Source organism: Pongo pygmaeus, chromosome 1 (genome assembly GCF_028885625.2).
Source record: "Pongo pygmaeus isolate AG05252 chromosome 1, NHGRI_mPonPyg2-v2.0_pri, whole genome shotgun sequence".
In the NCBI taxonomy this organism is placed as follows: Eukaryota; Metazoa; Chordata; class Mammalia; order Primates; family Hominidae; genus Pongo; species Pongo pygmaeus.
In genome coordinates this window covers 192,226,649-192,244,718 of record NC_072373.2, presented here as the reverse complement: position 1 = coordinate 192,244,718, position 18,070 = coordinate 192,226,649, and the positions used below count along the sequence as shown (strand labels likewise).

At 42.6% G+C, this 18,070-nt stretch overlaps 1 long non-coding RNA gene across 1 annotated transcript; it reads left to right on the top strand.

Moving 5' to 3' along the window:
• The first annotated feature begins 15,774 nt into the window (after positions 1–15,774).
• Positions 15,775–17,062, top strand: LOC129011460 (uncharacterized). Its single transcript, XR_008493329.1, has 3 exons — positions 15,775–16,403; positions 16,772–16,834; positions 16,966–17,062. It is a non-coding gene; the product is annotated as an uncharacterized LOC129011460 (long non-coding RNA).
• The last annotated feature ends 1,008 nt before the right edge of the window (positions 17,063–18,070 follow it).

The window sequence follows — 18,070 nt, the reverse complement described above, 5'->3', positions numbered from 1 at the left end:
TTTTCTAACCCAATTTCCCAGCAAGAACCACTATTACACATCTAGCTCCTTCTTGGATAAGTGATAAGCCAGTCCCAACCTCCTTTGGTGGCCACTGTGTTTTGGACAGTTCTGCCTGAAAGTCTCACCCACCTCAAACACCTACCAAGTGCTATCCCCCTGCCTTCTGGAACCACTAAGAATAAAGCCACTCTTTCCAATACTGGAGGGAGCCCAAGTGTGCTTTCCCTCAGGGGGAAAAAAATTTCCAATTACCAAATCCAACCTGTGCAAAATGGTTTTATGTATGTGCATGCGTGCACACACATACACACACACACACCCCCCCCCTCAGCTGCCCTCTCCTACCCACTTTGGTTTGACTGTGCTCCTAGGACCTCCTTCCCACTACCTGAGCAGCTGGCACTCACTCTTTGGGTATCAGCCTAAGCATCACTTCCTTTGGGGAGTCTTCCTTGAACTCCAAAATCTGAGATCTGGGTTAGGTGCTTTGCTTTTTTTTTTTTTTTTTTTTTAATGGAGTCTTGCTCTGTTGCCCAGGCTGGAGTGCAGTGGCATGATCTCAGCTCACTGCAACCTCCGTCTCTCAGGTTCAAGTGATTCTCATGCCTCAGCCTCTTGAGTAGCTGGGATTACAGGCACATGCCACCGTGCCCAGCTAATTTTTGTATTTTTAGTAGAGACGGGGTTTTACCATGTTGGCCAGGCTGGTCTGGAACTCCTGACCTCAAGTGATCCGCCTGCCTCGGCCTTCCAAAATGCTGGGATTACAGACATGAGCCACCACGCCCAGTCTGAGTTAGGTGTGCTTGTAGGTGCCCTTGTTCTACCCTGCAGTTCCCTAACCCAGCAGCCATCACCCCAGAGTGCATGGTCAGTATTGTTGTGTGTACCCAACAAGTCTGGGAGCTCCTTGACGGGAAGGATAATGTCGGTTATGTCCACTGCTTTATTTCCAAAGCCCAGCATACTGTCTGGCTCTTACAGGCACTGCATGCATAGTTATGAAACAAATTAGGGAGTAAAAGAATTTCACAATAGAAGAGAAAGTGAAAGAATGAAAAAAGAAAAAAAAGAAAAATTTTAAAGTGCAGGTAGAAAAAAAGAATAAAAAAGGAAAAGGAAAAAATATGGTTTGATTTGTGAAAAATCAAGAGGTTCATTCCTTCCCTTTTCCCAACCTCAGTATGTCTCTCTGCAGAGCCTGAAATGCCCACGGCTCCAGGCATTTCACAGTCTCTCATCCTGTCAGCTGCTTGTGAACTTGCAGGCAACTCACACCCTGAGACCCTCATTGAGCAGCTGGTCTCTTCACTTGCTGTTGGGAAAGCCAAGGCAAGAGCAAGACAAAGAGCTGGGGTGGGAGGGACGTGATGGTATACCAGGTCCACAGGAGGCCACAAGATAAAATGGAACGTTGACCTGGAACACTGAGTTTACTTGGGGATGTATCCAGGAAGTATGGGGAACAATATAAGACCTCTTTTATTATTAAAATAAAGTTGGATACATTATAAAGTTGTATGTAAAATCTGGGTTCCTTTTAAAGATAAAGCACAAGACCTCAAGGAAATTTTATTGTTGTATAAGAAAGAAGCATCAATCATTCATTCATTCCCACTTTCAGTGGAATTCTTCTGTGCCAGGGACTGTTCCAGGCTCGAAAACTACAATAGTGAAAAACAAACAAACTAACTAACAAACAAATTTCCTTCATGGAGCTTACATTTTAGCGATGGGAGATACACAACAAACAAAATAAATAAGTAAGATATATGATAAATTAGGTGGTGATAAGTGATGTGGAGAAAAATAAACCAGAGAAGCAATGGGAATAGGAATTTTGGCAGAAATGTGTGAACAAGTGTGCATGGAGTGAGGGCTATGATTTTAAATACAGTGGTCAGCGTGGGCCTCCTGAGAAGGTGACACATGGAAAAGACCCAATGGAGATGTGAAGAAAACATAGAAGGCACAAGGCGTAAGAGTAAGCTACAAGGGAAGGGGAAGTTTGGGATAAGAGTGGAGATGGAGAAGAGGTCAGCTTAAATCTGTTAAGTATGACAGGAAATCCAGGTGAGATCCAGAGAAAGTTTTTTAAAAAATGGAGGTCAGGAAACAACTCTAGATTGAGTTCAAGATGGAATTTTATAGTTGTCAGCAGAGAGAAGATAAATCACAGAGACAAGAGTGGGAGTGCCTTCTAAAAGAATCGGGGGCATGGGTTGAAAAGCAGCACCCCATGGACCAGGTTTGGCCCATGTGTATGTTTTGTTTGGTCTAAGAACTGGCTGGAATATGGAGGTTAAGAGCTTAGGTTCTGAAGTCAGACTACCTGGATTCCAGATCCTGCTCAATATTTACTAAATATGTGAATTAAGCAGGTTACTTACTTAATTCCTCAGTGCCTCAGTTTCTTTGTCTATAAAAATAGTACATATCACATAGAGTAGTTGTAAAGAATAAGTTGGTAAATTACATAAAGTAGTTAGAAAAGTCTCTAGCTGCTATGGTTTTAATGACTTTATTCCCTCCAAAAATTCACGTTGAATCTTAATCCCCAGTGCAACAGCATTGACAGGTGGGGATTTTTGGCTTTACAAAAGGGCTTAACAAAGGGAGTTTCTCCCTCTTCCCTTCCATCTTCTGCCTAGTAAGGATACAATATTACATTCCTCCTCTATGGAGAATGTAACACCAAGGTGCCATCTTGGAAGCAGCCCTCACCAGCACCTTGATCTTGGACTTCTCAGCCTCCAGAACTATGAGAAATAAATTTCTGTTTTTGTAAATTACCCACTATCAGGTATTCTGTTATAGCAGCACAAAACAGTAACTCTACAAATGTTAGTTGCTGCTATTATGGTTATGATTTGGGTTGTGATTATTAGATGTTAACCTTGGAACAAATGCTTTCCAGGTTACCCAGTCCCTGTGGGACAATTTTGTTTATTTAAATGACTTGCCTGATCCTGATCAGCATCTGAGTTTGTGACCACTGGTGAGAAAAGAGAACAAGGACAGAAATTGGGAACTGACTATAATTTAGGAGACCAAAGACATAAGCCTAATTTTGACATTTGGACCTTTAATCCATTTAGAAATGTACTGATATATGGTGTGAGTCTGGGATTCAACTTTTTTTTTTTTCAAATATCAACCAGTGGCATTAACAGCACATACTGAATCATCCATGTTTGATCACTTTTATAATATCCTCATTTTTATATAGTTGAGCCCATAGCTAGATTTTCTATTCAGTTTCATTGATCTGTTTACGGGCTCCTGCAACAGTAGTACAACTCCATGAGATTGTTATTTTATAACTGTCATTGTATTTATGGTGTTAGAATAGTGCCTGGCACATAGTAGGCATTCAGATATTCACTGAAATGGTGAATAAATAAATGAATATATTATTGCAATTTTGAAATTTAAAAAAATATTTGGCCAGGAAAGTCTCCCTTTTCTTACTCAACTTTTATAAAACACTCAGGGCTAGACTCATGACTTTATTCCTCCAAGGGAACCAAGTGTTATAGGGCTGGCAGATGTCAGGGGAATCAATCAGCAGATGGTGAGGCTGGAGAGACAGCAGGAGGCATGCCATAAAGGGGCTTGTGCCCAAGTCAATGAGATCAGATTTCACTCTGTAAGCCATAGGCAATGTTGAAGGGTTGTAGGTGGGAGAGAAATTGTCAGATAGATGATTTCAGGAGATCCCTCTGTGGGCCCTAGGGTGGGTGATTGTAGGGGGACAAGACTAGGGATCCTGCAGCTCTAGGCTAGGAAGTAGTTGCTAGGAGGAAAAAATGAACTTGAGAGCTACCTAGCAGGTAGAATCAACAGGCTATGGAACCTAATCTCATTTGGGTGCTGGATGTAAGATAAAAGGAGATGAGATTGACCTCCAGTTACCTGACTTGAGTAGCTGAAGGAAGAATGGTGCCCCTTACTTGATAGGGTCTAGAGAAGGAGATTTGGGTTTGTGGGGGAAATGCAGTTTGTTGTGGACTTGGTAAGTCTGAGGCACCCATGGGTCTTGTTTAGAATGCAGTTAGTTCTGGAGTAAGATGAGAGATACAGAGAAAAAGGCTTTCAGGCCATTAGAGGTTAAAATCACAGATGTGGATGAGGTGGCCAGGACAACGTGTTGTTCAAAGATAAACTGTATAGAGGCCGTTTTCAAAAAATGTTTATTAAATGCTCACTATGAACAGGACATTCAGCTAAGTGCTTTATATTCATTGTGCCATTTAATTCTCATAGCAATTATTGTTACCCTTATTTTCGTGATCAAGAAACCGAACCTTTAAAAGTTTAAATAATTTTTCCAAAGTCTCGCCATTGATAAGAAGGGGGTCTGGGCTGGGCACGGTGGCTCACACCTGTAATGCCAGCACTTTGGGAGGCTGAGGTGGGTGGATCACTTGAGTCCAGGAGTTTGAGATCAGCCTGGGTAACATGGCAAAACCTGGTCTCTACAAAAAATACAAAAATTAGCCATGTGTGGTGGCACATGCCTGTAGTCCCAGCAAGGAGGCTGAGGCAGGAGAATCTTTTGAGCCCAGGATGCAGAGGTTGCAGTGAGCCAAGACCACACCATTGCACTCCAGCCTGGGTGACAGAACAAGACCCTGTCTCAAAAAAAAACAAAAAACAAACAAACAAACAAAAAAACAAAAAGAAAAAAAGAAAAGTGGGTCTGTTTCAACACAATGTTCACACTCTTAACCCCTAGAGTCCATTCTTCCAAAGACCATATCCCCAAAGACCTACTCTGAACCCTGTTCCTGGCCTCCAGCTGCTATTTGTCTTGGCCCGCAGCAATGGATTAATTTCATACTTTCAGAGGTGAACTCCCAGCCCAGGGGAAGCTACTGTGCACACACACATACTTTTTTAAAACAGTTAGAGACTCACAGTCTCAAAACGCCCCAAAAGTTCCTGTATCATCCAAATTAACTCGCAGGGCTCTGTTCAGGAAGTTCTTATTAGCTCTCTGCCTCCTCAGCCTGAAGCAAGTCGAGCCTCTGAGGGCATGCAGGCCACAACAGCTGGACGCTGGTGGGAAGGGAACAGATACTCCAGGGCGTAACCCTTCTCTCCCAGTGACTTGCAGCTGCCTGCCTCAGAAATTTTACAAAATCACCCAGGAGCATGCAACCTGCTCTCTTCTGCATGATAGTTAATAGATGCAAATCCATGATTAATATTTTCCTCTACTGATTCTGATTTCATTCTGTTAGTGATTATACTGATGGCAACAGTTGAGGGGATTAAAAATCCTGTTTAATTCGCGTTAGTTTTTTTTTTTTAACTTTGCTGATAAATGTTAAATGTCAAGTGCTTTGGTGTCTTCCACAAGATGCAGAAGCCAAATGAGGAGGCCAACAGAAGTAGCAGGAGCTCAGAAACAGCTCAGAGAAAGTCGTAACTTAACCAGATGACCCATATTCCACACAGCTAATGAAAACGGAGCACATAGCTTGCCCAGTGGCTCCCGAAGTCCTAATATCAACTGCATCTTTTCCACTTAATGATCCTCAATAATGAAGGCACTGGGGAAACCTTGCAATTTAAAGAAACCCCTTAGGGAGCCCTGTTGTAAGGCAAATACTTGGCCCTTGGTTGATCTCTTTGTAAGTCTAGTGTGCATTTTTTAAGCCTGAAAAAAGCAATGCAGATATATAGCATCCACAGTTTTCTCACTTCTATACCCCTTCCTTCCCACCCCAAATCCTATTTTCTGTCCCTCAATACACAGGGAAAGCTCCTTGAGAAGCCAGGTCAGCTGAATCCCTTGTACACTTCCAAATTCCCCACTCTGGGGGTGGTGGTATTGAGGGTGGAAATGGCAAATGGGAACCCGAGAAATTAGGACTTTTGTTTGTGTTTTTTAGTTTGCCCACGAATCCATGGTACTGCTCCTATCAATCTCCTAGAGAAAAGATGAGTTAGCAGGAACACATGCTCAGAAATTCAGCCTTGGTGGGAGTGGGGAGAGTGGATCTGAATGAGTGAAATGCCAATTCACTTTCCCTGCCTCCTGCGTGGACCCCTCCTCCTGCCTCTGGCCCAGCCCTGCTAGTTTGCCAACTCATTCTCTGTATCCATGGCTTGGGGGGACACAGGCAGCCAGTCACTAACGACACAGCCAGTTGAAGGGTGAAGTGATTCCACCAGTTGTCATTAACAAAGCTCTGAGGCTAAAATCCAGGTCATCAGGTCTTCACCCCTCCCCAGGGTTGAGGATCTCCCCCTTCGCCGCACACCAGGAGCGCTTTGTCTGTAGCTCTCCCTCCCCCACCCCAGTATTAGCATGGATTTCTTTTCTTCGTATTTAGTATCACAATTAATTGTATACAGCATCTGGCCTGTATGGAGAGTCCCTAGAGCAAAAGAGTGTGCTAGCTCCTCTTGTCCCTAATTTCTTTTTTTTTCTTTTTTTTTTTGAGACGAAGTCTTGCTCTGTCACCAGGCTGGAGTGCAGTGGCGTGATCTCTGCTCACTGAAACCTCCGCCTCCCGAGTTCAGGAAATTCTCCTGCCTCAGCCTCCTGAGTAGCTGGGACTACAGGCACTCGCCACCACACCCGGCTAATTTTTGTATTTTTAGTAGAGACGGGGCTTCACCATGTTGGACGGGGTGGTCTCGATCTATTGACCTCGTGAACCACCCACCTCAGCCTCCCAAAGTGCTGGGGTTACAGGCATGAGCCACCATGCCCGGCCTCTTGTCCCTAATTTCTGTGAAACCCCATCATCATCTTTTGCCATTTGGACTTTTTGCAGTGCACAACACAATCACCTGAATAGATTAAACAAACAAATATGATCAGACTTCATCCCAACCAAGAATCTCCCCTGGTCAGACTAGGCACCATTCTTGCAGACATCTCCCAAGGTGATTCTGATGTAACCTCTAGATTAAGAACTTCTGCCATGGGAGTTTGTTGTGCTCAGAAAAGGGGCAAGAAAAGGGAGACACAGAGGTAAAAAAGAAGATGCATAAAATAACTAGACTGGAGTTACTCCATCTCTGCTTGCTCCTGACTTTAACTCATGTAGCTGTCCTTGATCAGGTACAAGATTTGCTGCCTCTCTTGACCCTTGACCACCCATTCTCTACAAAGCTCAGAGAATGCCTTTTAAGACACAAATTGGAGTATGTCATTGCCCTGCTTAAACCCTCGCAGTGGTTTCCATTTTATTTAGAATAAAATATTCCTGACCACAGCATGCAGAGCTCCTCTTAGCTCATGCCTGCCTATGTCTTGAACTTCTTTATATGTCTCTGTCTCCCTTTTCCTACTATGCTCCAGCCACACCAGCCTTGTCATTGTGGAATCTGCTGTTCCTTATGATCCTAGAGAATTTGTCTTAGAAGATTCTGCCCCAGTTATTCCCAACATTGGTTCCTTCTTTTTATTTATTTATTTTTTATTTGAGACAGGGTCTCTGTCTGTCTCCCAGGCTGGAGTGCAGTGGTGCAATCTCGGCTCACTGCAACCTCCACTTCCTGGGTTCAGACAATTCTCATGCCTCAGCCTCCCAAGTAACTGGGATTACAGGTGTGTGCCACCACACTTGGCTAATTTTTGTATTTTCAGTAGAGACGGGGTTTCACCATGTTGGCCAGGCTGCTCTCCAACTCCTGACCTCAGGTGATCCACCTGCCTCAGCCTCCCAAAGTGCTGGGATTACAGACATGAGCCACCGCACCCAGCCGGTTCCTTCTTGTATTTCCCATATCAGGCCAAATGTCACCTTCTCAAATAGACCCTCCTTGACCTACTAAGCTAAAGTAGCAAGTTCCTCACTCACACTGTCACGTGACTCTGCTTTACTGCCTGCACAGTACTTCTCACTATCTGAAATTATCTTATTCATTTACCTGTTACTTGTCTATTACTATCTGCCTCCCGCTTGCTAAAAGGCAAGCTCTGGAGATCAGAGATCTTATTTGTCATGTCCATTGTTCTATTCTATTTGGTGCTTTGCAATGCCTGGCACATGGTAGGGGCTCAATAAAATGTTTGTTAAATGAATGATTTATGTCATTCTTATTGGTGAATGTGCTCTACTTTCTAATAATTCATTCAATAATAGTTCTAGGAACTTGTAGCAAAGAGTAGACATTTTTCATATTTAAATTGCAAAAGCAAAGAAATGTAATTTTACTAATTTCAAGGATATGCTTTGTTAGCCAAATTTCTAAGTAGAAGTTCTAACTATGTTACTTTAATTAGTAGACAAACCTATCTATAATTAGTATATCAATTATATGCAAATGAAACTGCCAATATCCTTGAATATGTTTTGTCCCCTTAAGCAGTTGCAACATTCTCCACCTTCACCATGTAATTTTGTTTACAAGACTATTTTGTTTACTAGTCTCTTAATTCATAAACAGTGTAAAAAGTAAACATCAGCCTTGTACCAGCTGAATTATCACACATCCCAAATCACTGGAAACCCAGTTATTAAGTGGTGGAATCATCTCTGAATATATGACAAGTGTAGATAGATTAGTCACAAGCCTGAACTATACTTGGGAAACATAAAGCTGTTTGGGGGCCATTGTTTTATTCTTCCAGTACCTTCTTTATTTATTTTTATTTATTTATTTATTTATTTATTTTTGAGATGGAGTCTCACTCTGTTACCCAGGCTGGAGTGCAATGGCACAGTCTTGGCTCGCTGCAACCTCTGCCTCCCAGATTCAAGCAATTCTCCTGCCTCAGCCTCCCAAGTAGCTGGATTATAGGTGCACACCACCATGCCCAACTAATTTTTGCATTTTTAGTAGAGATGGGTTTTCGCCATGTTAGCCAGGCTGGTCTTGAACTCCTGACCTCAGGTGATCCACCAGTCTCGACCTCCCAAAATGCTGGGATTACAGGTGTGAGCCACCGTGCCTGGCCCTAATTTTTGTATTTTTATTAGAGACAGGGTTTCACCATGTTGGCCAGGCTGGTCTCGATCTCCTGACCTCAAGTAATCCACCTGCCCGGCCTCCCAAAATTCTGGGATTACAGTTGTGAGCCACCGTGCCTGGCCCCAGCACCTTCTTTAGACATTGGTGATATCACTGAGAATGACTTCTTAAGCCACAGTCACTATAAAGAGTCAATCACCAAAGACGAGATAACCTTGTGTCACTGCAGTTGAAGATCAGCTCTCACCAACTGGTGCAAGCCTCCCAGCCCTTGAGAGCCAGGGATTAACTAAAGATAATCCTCAGAGCTTGCAGACTTTCAGACATAGTGGAGTGAGCAGTGGACAATAGAGGAATGTGATTTCCCAAAGAGGATCCAAATCAAGGGGGTCAGCAAAACATAAATATATCAAAGAGATATTTGTACACCCACAGTAGCATTATTCAGAATAGTCAAGAGGTGGAAGCAATCCAAGTGTCCATCCATGGATGAATGGATAAAAAAAAGTGTGGTCTATACATACAATGGAACATTATGCAGCCTTAAAAAGGAAAGAAATTCTGACACATGTTACATCATGGATGAACCCTGATGACATTATGTGAAGTGAAATAAGGCAGTCACAAAAAGGCAAATGCTGTATAATCCCATTTATATGAGGTAGCTAAAGTAGTCAAATTCATGGGAACAGAAGGTAAAATGGTGGTTGCCAAGAGCTGGGGAAAAAGGGAAATGAGGAGTCGTTTAAGAGTTTTAGTCTCACAAGATGAAAAATTTCTGGAGTTCCACTGTCCAACAATGTGAATATACTGAACACTGCTAAACTTTGCACTTAGAAATGCACTTATATATACATACATAAATTTTATGTTATGTATATTTTACAATTAGAAATTTAAAATATTGAAAATAACTACATTAGGAATAATTTTAAATATAAAGAAAAACAACTGTAACCAAAATTCATAGGATTAGTACTACTGTGTCCTGTCATAAAACTATTTAGACTTTCCAACACGCAAAAGAAATATTCACATATTTGATTCCTACCAATATTCTAGTTATGACAACTTTTCCCAACTTACTGGTTTGGTCACATAATTAACAGTGATTGATCCCATTAGGGGTTCCAAAATGCTACTGGCTAAACTTAGAAATATGGTGCTGGTATTTAGTCTTTTGTCTCCAAGAAAAGTCTTAATTTTAAAAAGCTTGTTTTTTTATTTTATTTTTTACTTTTTACTTTTTTATTTTTATTATACCTTAAGTTTTAGGGTACATGTGCACAACATGCAGGTTTGTCACATGTGTATACATGTGCCATGTTGGTGTGCTGCACCCATTAACTCGTCATTTAACGTTAGGTATATCTCCTAATGCTGTCCCTCCCCCCTCCCCCCATCCCACAACAGGCCCCGGTGTGTGATGTTCCCCTTCCTGTGTCCATGTGTTCTCATTGTTCAATTCCCACCTATGAGTGAGAAAATGTGGTGTTTGGTTTTTTGTCCTTGCGATAGTTTGCTGAGAATGATGGTTTCCAGCTTCATCCATGTCCCTACAAAGGACATGAACTCATCCTTTTTTATGGCTGCATAGTATTCCATGGTGTATGTGTGCCACATTTTCTTAATCCAGTCTATCATTTTTGGGCATTTGGGTTGGTTCCAAGTCTTTGCTATTGTGAATAGTGCCGCAATAAACATACGTGTGCATGTGTCTTTATAGCAGCATGATTTATAGTCCTTTGGGTATATACCCAGTAATGGGATGGCTGGGTCAAATGGTATTTCTAGTTCTAGATCCCTGAGGAATCGTCACACTGACTTCCACAAGGGTTGAACTAGTTTACAGTCCCACCAACAGTGTAAAAGTGTTCCTATTTCTCCACATCCTCTCCAGCACCTGTTGTTTCCTGACTTTTTAATGATCGCCATTCTAACTGGTGTGAGATAGTATCTCATTGTGGTTTTGATTTGCATTTCTCTGACGGCCAGTGATGATGAGCATTTTTTCATGTGTCTTTTGGCTGCATAAATGTCTTCTTTTGAGAAGTGTCTGTTCATATCCTTCGCCCACTTGTTGATGGGGTTGTTTGTTTTTTTCTTGTAAATTTGTTTGAGTTCTTTGTAGATTCTGGATATTAGCCCTTTGTCAGATGAGTAGATTGCAAAAATTTTCTCCCATCATTTTTAAATATAAAGATAAAATGGAATAACATTAAAACTTATGAAAAGAAAAGCTTACATGTCCATCATCTCTCTTCCTAACAATGATTTCCCATTTATATATTTACCCTTCCGGTTCATTATTGTAGTCATTATATACATGCCATTTCACCTGTGTTTCTTTTTTCATTTGCTATTATACTATAGGTATTTTTCCACATATTATGTTTTTGTCAAAATTATTATTTTTAATGGCTCTATAATATTCCATTGAATTGATGACCATGATGAGCCTAGCCATTGGCTTATTTTTGAAGAGTCATTTCTGTTCTCCTAATGCAGATAAAATAGTTTTGGATATTTAAACCACTCCTGATATACTTAGTGTTTTGAATGATTACTATTAGAGACACAAACTATGAGACACTCATAGAGCTGAAAGGGCTATGGGATCAATTACTCCTGTTCCCTAGTTGAGGAAGACTCTGAACCTATACACCAAACAGAACTCATCAGCCTAGTCAGATTTTCTTTGTGGCAAGTTTATGACCCCATGCGATGCTAAGTAGGCTATCAAAACTTCGATAGTTTTGCCTAAACCTTTTTGTGACATTCATTAGAATGGCAGCAATGACATATTTCTGTTTAAATCCCACATATAACAAATCCCACATATAACATTTGAGTACTTCAATGAATAAATTCCTCAACTTTCCTGAGTCCTAGGTAATTTTTGGAACCAGAGGATGGATTTGAAGACCAATGCTTACTTAGCTATTTATTTGTTTTAACATTAAAATTAGATTTCATTAATCTGTTATGAGGTTTTAGCTGATGCTCTTCCCCTCTGCCTGGTACACTTCCCTGCAGCCTCCTTCACCAAGCCTGCTCCTACTCATCTTTTCCATCTCAACTCAAATGTCACTCCCTTAGGAAAGCTTTCCCTGACACTTCCTCTCCAACTAGGTCAGTTCCCTCATGATATGTTCTGATAGTTTCCTGAACTTTCCCTTCATTGCATTTATCAGTCCCTAATTATATATACTTATACAAGTATCTGACATTTGTCTCTCCCTCTAGGTGTAACCTCTATGAGCCAGAGGCTGGGTCTGTTTTGCTCACTGTATCCCAGTCAGTATCTAGCAGATAGTACATAATAATATTTGTTGACTGAATTAAATGTCATCAGGGACAGTCAGGAACCAATAGGTTAAGAAAAGGGGAGAGGCCAAGCACAGTGGCTCACACCTGTAATCACAGCACTTTGGGAGGCTGAGGCGGGTGGATCACCTGAGGTCAGGAATCGGAGACAAGCCTAGCCAACATGGCACACACACACACACACACACACACACACACACAAAACTAGGCATGGTGGTGCGTGCCTGTAATCCCACCTACTCGGAAGTCTGAGGCAGGAGAATTGCTTGAACCTGGGAGGTGGAGGTTGCAGTGAGCCAAGATCACCCCACTGCACTCCAGCCTCGGTGACAGAGCGAGACTGTGTCTCAAACAAAAAAAAAAGAAAAAAGGAAAAATGATAGAAAAAGGAAAGGATGAGAGTAGGGCAACCTAAAGACAGGGGTTGGCTATCTTAGCATGGTCCACTTCTCCGCATTCAGGAAAAACATTGTGACAATTTTGACAATCCATAAATCAAAGATTCCACCATAACTTTTCTTTCTGAAAGTAGTCTGTAACTGTCTCGTTTCTCCTCCCTTCCCTTCTTTCATAATATGTAGGTGCATAAAGCACCTGTCCACTTCTACTTTACATTTATTTGTTATGTCTTATCTTTTCTTATAAGATTGTACTTTTAGAAAACAAGGCTTACTTCTTCCTTACATCCTATTTGCATGGCCAGCACTTAGGAGATCATATACAGTCAATAAATGTTAGCTCTTCTTTCCTAAAATTCATATGGAATGTCAAGAGACCCCAAATAACAAAAATAATCTTGGAAAAGAAGAACAAATTTGGAGATCTCACATTTCCTGATTTCAAAACTTACTGCAAAGCTACAGTAATCAAAATAATGTGGTACTGGCATAAAGATAGACATATTAGCCAAAGGAATAGACAGCCCAGAAATAAACCCTCACATATATTGTCAAATGATTTTCAGCAAGGGCATCAAGACCATTCAATGGGAAAAGAACAGTTTTTTCAACAAACGATTGTGAGTATCTTGCATTGGATATCTGCATACAAGAAAATGAAGTTGGACCCTTACTTTACATTATATACAAAAATTAACTCAAAATGGACCCAAAACCTAAATGTAAGGGCTAAAATTATGAAACTCTTAGAAAAAACACAGGGGAAAAGCTTTATGATGTAAGCTATAGCAATTATTTCTTCACTATGACGCTGAAGCACAGGCAACAAAAGAAAACATAAATAAATTGAACTTCATCAAAATGTAAAACTTCTGTGCATTAAAGGACACAACCAATAGAGTAAAACGATAGCACACAGAATGGGAACAAATCTGCAAATTATATTTCTGATAAGGAGTTAATATCCAGAATATATAACTAAACCACAACAAAAAACCCAACCTGATTAAAAAATGGGCAAAGGACTTGACTAAACATTTCTCTAAAGAAGATACACAAATGGTCAATAAGCACATGAAAGGATGCTCAACATCACTAATCATTAGAGAGATGCAAATCAAAACCACACTAAGATACCACCTCACACACATTAGAATAGTGACTGTCAAAAAATTCCAGAAAATAACAAGTGTTGGTGAGGATGTGGAGAGAATTTGCCCTGTTGGTGGAAATGTAAAATGATGAAGCTGCTATAGAAAACAATATACTGGTTCCTCAGAAAATTTAACAGGAATTATCATGTGATCAGTAATTCTACTTCTGGGTATATACACAAAAGAATTGAAAGCAAGGTCTTGCACATATATCTGTACATCCATATTCACAGCAGCATGATTCTCAGTAGCCAAAAAGTAGAAGCAACTCAAGTGTCCATTGACAGATGAATGCATAAGCAACATGTGGTATATATGCATACAATGGAACATATTTTAGTCTTAAAAAGGAAGGTGATTCCGACGCATGCTACAACATGGATGAACCTTGAGGGCTTTCACCGAGTGAAATAAGGCAGTCACAAAAGGACAAATACTGTATAATTCCTCACATTCCACTTATATGAGGCATCTCGAGTCATCAAATTTATAGACAGAAAATAGAATGGTAGTTGCCAGGAGCTGAGGATAGGGAAAAATGGGAAGGTGTTTAATGGATACAGAGTTTCAGTTTTGCAGGATGAAAGGAGTTCTATGGGTAGTGGTAATGTTTGCACGACAGTGTGAACATAATACCACTGAACTGTATATTTAAAAGGGTTAAGATGATACATTTTGTTGAGTGTATTTTATCCCAATCTAAAAAAGTATCAGTTCCTTCTCTATTAATTTCTATGATGAAACCTCTCAGAGCCTGGAATGGCACCTTGCATCTAGCATACATCAATAAATGCGTAAGCGAATGGATGACCAGATCCAGAGTTGGAAGGTACCTTTGGTGAAACCCTCTACCCAGCCTGAATCCTTCCAGGTTGTAGGACACTCACTACCTCTCAAAGCATGTCATTTCTTCTTCATTAGAAAATTCTTCTTCATGCCACCTTTAAGCTGAAATGTGACTTCCCTGTAATATTTCCCCTTCCTCAGTGATCATAGCTCTGCCTTCCGGGCCCAGAGAGAACAGGTCAAATTTCTATCTCATCTGACCACCTTCATGCAATAAAAGACAGAGCTCTGTGCACTGGGAGAGTTAAAGCCTCACTCCAAATGCATCTTCCCTGCAGAGAGACAGTCCTTTTGCGGTTAAATCACACTAAAAATCTTCAAGAGGAATATCTGTTTCTGGTTCATTCCAAAGATGCACTAAATGGCAAGAACATGGAGGCAACACATGGACCCGATGGAGTCTCCTTGTGGGAGGGGACTCCCATCTTTGAAGAACAAGAACTATTTATCTAGGAGTAGAGAAATCTCTGAGTGAGACACCACCTGTCTTGAAGATGATTCTATGGCAGAGGAAGCCTTGTTTTGGGTCTAAGTCCATAGGATGTAAGTTACAGCAAAGCAGATTTCAACTCAATTATTTAAAAAAGACTCTAGAACTGCAAGTACTTAAAAACTCATAGAATAGCAGTAACTGTAGGAATCATTACTATTAGGCCCCAGCTTGAACTTCATCGCCCCTTTGAATTCAGAAAATAAATACACACACGTACACATACACACACCCCATATGTCACACCAGGCATTGTGGCGCCATCCATGACTGACACAAAACATTCTAGAAGTATTTCTGTTTTAATGCAGGTACACACAGCACAGCTAGTTTCAAAGTTAAACCACAATGAAAACTGTCACTACTGACAAGGAACTATGCAAAGACCTTCGGTCTCAGGCCCTTGCTCACTCAGGAGTATCTTGGGACCTGTTTCTTCCTGTTCAGCTGCAGTCACGGTTCTAACCTGGTTCTTCTCACGGCTGGTATCCTCTGACCTTTTACGTCCTGGCAATGACTTCCATGCATTTTGGCAGTGACTGCCTGAATCTCTGATTCAACCCTGATCGCAGCCTCTCGGGCTTTCTCTCTCCTTTAATTCTTTCCGCGGATGGCCGCGGCTTCTGCCGCCTCTACCCTTCCTGGAGCAACCCGTGCTTTTGAAAAATGACCATGCCGAAGGGGAACTAACACTCCCAGCCTGGAGCGGGTCTTGTCAATCTGATTTTTAAATGATGGAGGAGGAGGTTTGAGGACAAAGCTCATGGTGGCATTACCGCTATCAGGGACGCTGCAAAAATCAAGTGAAAAGGGGGAAAGGCTCTTCTCAATGTGAGCACATTCACAGACTCTGAGGACAGAGAGGTATTTAAAGTGAACTGGAACAAACCTGCAACATCCGGTGCGTTCTGCCTTCAAAAATAGCTGCCAGTTAGAAAGGGTTATTTACATATTGATTTCATGCTAACTTTGTAATGGAATGTGCTGCCTGCCTGCCTGCCTGAGACCTAACAACTGTCATCATAATTTTTTCTAAAAATACAGTCAGAGAAAAACACTCATTGAACCCTCCACTGGAAAGTGGCTGCAAAAGACCCCCTGATCCCAAACCTGCTTGACAAACCACAGCCAAGGGCAGGGACACTCAACAACTGTAACCGAGGAACATTTCACAGCGGCAGCTGGCCCCTCCCTTCTTCCAACCAGCCAATATTTTTTGTCCTTCTAGAAAACCTGTCTTGTTCAAAGGTAAGAGTGCTGGGGAGTGGGGGGATGCCTCCCTGGAGCAGAGCAGCCTTTGTAGAAACTCCAGCTGGCCTCTCTTCAGAAATAATGGATGGGAAAGGGGCCCGAGTGGCCCACCAGCCCCAGCGCTCCATCCTGGGCGCATGTCTGCCACGGTTTCTCCTGGCATCTCTCTACCAAGGATCCCCACTTCTCGCCTCTCCTAATAGCCAGCTTCTAGTGATTCTCACTTGGACTTTTTCCGAGCCCATCCCCAACTCACCCCACCCCCACCGCCAGGTTTGTCTCTGTGGATCCTACAGAGCTGAGCCCAGGCAGTTCTGTCGTCGTTCCCCAGTGCAATATTAGCAATTTAAATGCCTCTTTGCCAGGCCTGATGGAGCTGATTCGGTTGTGATCCTGGGCATATGGATGGCATATTTGCTGCGAGCTAGGTGAGACGCGTCCCAGAAGGACCGCTGCCAGCCCCCGCAGCCGCCTTCTCCTGCTCCCGGGCGGCTGGGGCTGGCCGCGGAGCCGCGAAAACGGCCGGATCCAGGGTAACTGCGGCCCACTTTGTTTCCAGCCGGCCCCCGCTGCTGCGGACAAATCTTTCATTCATGAACAGGAGCTTGTTAGGCCAACTCCGGACTCTAAAGCCACTTAATTAAATTGTGGAAAGTTGCTTGGTCCCGGTGGGAAATTTGCACACAAAGACCCGGGGTCCGCGCTCCCCCCACCCAGGAGCGCCGCCACAAAACCAGGCCCGGCTTCCCCCCGGCCCGCGCCCCTGCCCCTCCGCTCCCCGAGCCCTCTCCACCGCCGCTGCGGCAGCGAAAGCGGCGCCCCCTCATTAGAGGGCGTTTGTTAGGGAATGTTTTCCCAGCGATTCACTGACGGGCCTTTCATTCCTCCCTCCGCAATCAAGGGCTGCAAGTGCAGCCTGAGAGCCCTCCACGGCCTGATTGCTGAAAGAATTTCCAAAAGGAAAGAGTGTAAACAGGTACATTGAAAAAGCCTCTTTTCAACAATTATGTAAACATTCCAAACACTATTTGAAAACTTTCACAGTGGAACTGTCAAGTCGGAGCATTCTTGTTTAATTGCGCGAGCACAATGGTGGCTCTGGGGCTACCCCAGCTTCCCCCAGACCCCGCAGAGCTTAGCTGGACGTGGGAGGCCCGCAGATAAAGAAGTCACAGGGAGACAAGTGCGCTTTACTCTCCGGCCCACGGCATCTTTCCGTGTGTGTCCTTGCTCCCTTGGCCTCCAGAAGAACACCCGGGAAACAGGGAGGGGCCTTCTTTCTCCTGGCTGGATTTCTCTCCAGAACCTGGGCCCCTGCTCTGCACAGAGGGTCGCTTGATAATCAGGATGCAACTAGATGGAAACTTCTGTGTCGTTTAAGGTTTTCTCCAAAGCACCAAATGACCATTCCGAGATACCAGGCAAAATCGTTGGCAACGTTTTCCCTCCCCTTTAGAATGTTTCTCGCTGGCCTCCCTGCCCTCTCCTTTTCTGACTCTAGTTTGCTACTGGGCAAAAGTTTCCTCCTTTTCCATGCAGCTCAGAGTCTCCTGATTCACTAACTTAACTACCAATGACCCTGATTACATTACTAGGAGTTGGAAGAGTTTAGGCCACACATGCAAACCGCCTAATCTCGTATTTCATGGAAACACCGAGGTACT